Source organism: Rattus rattus, chromosome 3 (assembly GCF_011064425.1).
Source record: "Rattus rattus isolate New Zealand chromosome 3, Rrattus_CSIRO_v1, whole genome shotgun sequence".
Lineage (NCBI taxonomy): Eukaryota > Metazoa > Chordata > Mammalia > Rodentia > Muridae > Rattus > Rattus rattus.
Genome location: NC_046156.1, coordinates 193,413,477 through 193,418,105, shown reverse-complemented (window position 1 = coordinate 193,418,105; position 4,629 = coordinate 193,413,477). Strand labels below are relative to the sequence as shown.

The window sequence follows — 4,629 nt, the reverse complement described above, 5'->3', positions numbered from 1 at the left end:
TCACTTGTGGATGTTCCTGAATCCACAGTCTGTCAACTGAGTTGGAAGATCTTAACTCTGACTAGACCCTGTCTATACCTAACATGGCCACATTGCTGGTCCTCCTCCACCCTACCCCACACTTCTCTCTTCTTGCCACCCCCCCAAAACACTTCTTTCTTTTATTATTCAGTTGTTCTCCCTTCTGGTGATAATTCCATAGAATGCTTTTGGCAAACCTTAGGTCACCATCCCTTGAGTATCTGACCATTTTGTCTTTATCAGTTCTTGTGTGTTTTAGGACATTTCAAAAATAATCATTCCGGGCCTCAGACACAACCATGCTTTCTCAAATGAACTACCAGGGAGGTCACTCTTCAAGAGTCTGCAGATGCTACAAGATTTTCCTGAATAGTTAGTGACCTGAGTTAACAGTAAAGAGAGAGTACTTAGTAGGTATTCCATAAACGTTTCTTCCTCCTCATGTTCAGGACATGTGTGAACAGGATGGAGAATCTCAGGGTTCTAGCATGGCCCAGAATTCTCTTTTGTCTGCAAATAAACAAAACTTTAGTTTTTATAATTGCCTCTGTTAGTCAGCTTTCTATTACAGCAACAAGATAACCACGACAACGAACTTTATTGCTTATTAAAAATATACTTATTTTTCATCTATCTGGATGTTTTGCCTGCATGTGCGTTCGTGTACCACCTGCATGCACCGTGTCTGCAGAGCCTGGAACTGGAGTTATGGGCAGTTGCGAGCTACCCTGCGACTGCTGGGAATAGGACTTCTGTCCCCTTGGAGAAGCAGCCCGTGCTCTTAAGTGCTGAGCCATCTCCTCGGCCCACTATAAACTTGAGAGGGGAGTAACGCTTTCTCTTAGGCTTTAGACCACAGTCATTGGTCCGATTGCCCTTGAGCCTGTGACAAGGCCGTACATGATAGCTGTAGCACACCCTACCTGAAGCTGCTTACCTCAAGGCACGCAGGAAGCAAAATAAAGAGAAGAAACCAGTGTCCCACAGTCCTCTTAAAGGCTGTGCCCCCCAGGGATCTAAAACCTCTTTCTAGATCCTGCATCCTAAAAGCTCCACTACCTTCCAATAGCACCTCCAGGGCCAAGCCTTTAACCCTGGGCTTTTTTAGTGTACTCGTTCAAACCGTAGCGCCTTCTTATATAAAAATCAAAACAAATGTCTATAAAACGTCATTTCCAAGAAAGCAATACTAACTTCAGTTCCTCACATTTTTTTCAAATTAGATTATTTAACAGCTATTGATTATCTATACATACCTTTATTAATCATTATTGTCAAGTGATTTTTTTTAAGTTGGATTAATAATCCAAAGGAGAAAATTCAATCGTAAATTGGATCATTATATACAAAGTTACTAGGTCACTTTATACTGCTCCATAGCACCCAGCTGAGAACCTACAGCCTGGCACTGGCCACCAGAGTAGCACTGTGCAAAGTACTTAGAAAACCGCTACTGTAATTTTATATGAAAATATGTGTATTTTTCAATAAAGCACTTATACATTAGTCTCTGTTTAGTTATATTGAAAAGGAGCATTACTTTCCTGCATAAATGACATTTCATTTCATCTCCACTAACACATCGGTCATTCACCATTTAAATACCTGACTTCGTCAGAAACCATTTGAACACTTTTTCTTCTTCCTGCCATAAAAATACAGTAATGTGCCCTAAAAAAAACCCCCAAAAAAAACAACAACAAAAACAAAACAAAACAAAACAAAACAAAACACTATGACCAAGCATCCTGGTCCCTACTCTCCTAACGCTTCTGAGAGAGATGTTTACAGCAGGTCAGCAGGCTGAAGCCGAGAAGCCAGTCTTGTACTTGAAAGGGCTGCACTCTGGAGTCTGTTTTCTATGCCCTTCCTCACGGCCTAACTTACATACAGCTGAAACTACCAACTCCAGACTACTACACAGTACTCATTCCTCTCTGTTCACAACTATGTCTAACATAGTCAGAAAAATACTTAAGCCTCAATGTCCCCAATGATTTGGAGTACTGAACAAGCTCCACCCTGACACTTCCGACAGAAGTAATGCTTTACTCAATGAGCTGCTGTGAGAACCTACGCATACACAACACTGATAGCCAATCACTGTTCACGTGGTTTACCCTTCAGGCCGTCCTTTGCCATCAGTCAGCTTTAACTAGGCAGAGTCCAGCAGGAAAGTGCACGGTACCCAGATCCACCATCTTTAGGTTGCTACTGTTTTCTCTTCTTTACTGAAAGCTTACACTGAGCCAGCAACCCACGACAGGCCAGCAACATGAACACTTTTATTGTGCTGTTCGTCAGGATTCTTTCTCTGAGTCGGCGTCTTTTCTCTGGCCTCATCGTGTACAGAAGGGTTCCGTGGAGAAAAGCTAATGGCATAGGGGTCTTCTATCTTCGGCTGGTCAAACAGACGAGCAGGGCAGACTTTAACACTGTCAACCACCTTACTTTTAAAAAGCTGAATGTCTTTTTCATACAGTACTGCAGCTCCTGGGTTTAGGGGGCTTGTTGTGTCGATCTTGTAGAAGACCCTCCTTGCATACATTAACACCTGCCATATATGATTATGGTTCCGCCTCCACTTTGCTCTTTTCACATCCAGCTCACCCGAGGTGGGACCAACTAGCAGGTGAAAGACCGGAATATCAAACAGCAAGCGTGGACAGTCGCCGTCTGGGTAGTTATCAGGGATATACACCGTAAACCTGAACACGCCATCCTGATACAGCCCGTGCCACACTAATGCAGAGCGATAAGATGGCTGTACGTAGGACTCCTGGCAGCTTCTGCTTCGCTACCAACATGAATTCTCCAAGAAGCGAATATTCCAGGTAGAAGGGTCCGTAAGAGGCATGGGTGCCATTTGTTGACTGCGCTGCTGGGGCAGGCGATGTAGGCTTCGATACGGGCAGAGCATTTTTGGAATAGAATGTGGCTGCTTTTTAGGTGCACTTCGTGGAGGACTGGTTTTCACATCCCTTGCTAATGTATTCTCTTCACTCAGCTCGTTTGCGCACAGAGCCCGCAGACATGCTCCACAAAGGGTTCATAACGCGTACTCCAAACAAAGAACTTCAATGCTGTGTCATCAAACTCTTCTGTCCTCAGCATTCCCGCTGCCTGAATCAGGAAAGGAGGGTAGAGTCCTGTCCCTCCTACTGCAAGAAACTGCTGGACGCCCTCGGTGCAGAGCGCTGGCAGCCAAGCACCACCCCGGACCAACAGCATCTTGGGCTAGGGCCATGGTGCAGCCTGGCCCCTGCCGCTCCTCTTCTGCAGAGCCCCGCCCGCCCTAGTTCCTCACATTTTGATGAAAGCATCTACACTCTGGTCAAGGGACAATACAGAAGTGTCACTTTGAAATAAACCATTAGTAAGTCAGCATTTGGAATTGTTCCGAAGAAACAGAAATGAATGTAAATTCCCTCAAGTAATCATAAAGGTTTTCCCACTACCAGACAATTCTACTTACTCCCTAGTTTTTTATTTCAATTTTAAGCCATCTGGGGGCGTTCTAAATTCTGACAGCATAATAATTCTCCCTTCCCTCTTCCTTCCTCCCCTTCTTCCTTCTCCTCTTCTCCCTCCTCCTCTTCCTTCTCCTCCTTGTCTTCTTCTTCTGCAGGCAAGGATTTACAGGTATGGACTCTTATAAGGCTTTATTTTTCCCCCCTTTTTTAAACCTCTGTATTCCTGTATACATGTATATGCAGGTACATAGAGATGTGCGTACACAGAGGCCAGAAAAAGGTGTTAGATCCCTCAAAGATGGAATTACAAGACTTTAGGGGACACCTGGTTTGTTATGTGGGTGCTGGCTTCCAAACTCTGGTCTTCCTGTTTGAGGAATGAGTGCTCTTAACTGCATCTAAGCCCTCTTTCCAGGCCCCTTCTAAATCTTACTCACGGCACAATTCTATTTTTTTCTTTAGTTGCTCTTATTGAAGAAATCAGTTCATCTGCGAGGAGCTCGTGGGTTGCTTTCTCTTGTAGCTCAGCAGATTTTTATTTGTTCTTGTGGCTCCAGTCACCAGGTCTGTACTCGTGGTTTGAAGACCCCCACGTCTTTTGCCAAACTTTTCCTGAACGCTGAATGACCAGTTACCAGTTACACATAAGAAGAACCTCGTGTGCCCTGTATTCATTTTCTTCTCATATCCTTCTCTAATCTTCAGTTTCCTACCTAATTTCCTACCTGTACCAACTGTCATCCATGACCCACCCCTGTTCATCTCTTCATCCAAATGCCAAGCCTTACACATTTTTCTAATTAAACAGATTTCAAGCCATTTCTCTCCATCATCACCGCCATTAACAGTACAAGCTACTATAATGTCTCCCCTTAACCATAGCAAAAGAGGCCAAAAATCCCTTCCTTCCCTTCAGTCTGTCCTCGGAGATCCAGTAGCGAGAATGATTGTTCTAAACCACAACCTAAGCTCACCTTTCTCCTGTTAATGTTTAATGGTCAATGCCTTCAGGATTAAGTCCAAATTTCTTAACCTACAGACCTACGATCTGCTCTCTCTACCTGTTTCTACAGCTCCATCTCTTCCAGCGTCCCTTCCCCCAATGTGGCTGCAGCAACAATGAGTTTCTTTCTGT

The 4,629-nt window shown here is 44.2% G+C and overlaps 1 pseudogene; it reads right to left on the bottom strand.

Moving 5' to 3' along the window:
- Positions 1 to 2,054: 2,054 nt before the first annotated feature.
- Positions 2,055 to 3,170, bottom strand: LOC116895665 (annotated as a pseudogene).
- Between the last annotated feature and the right edge of the window lie 1,459 nt (positions 3,171 to 4,629).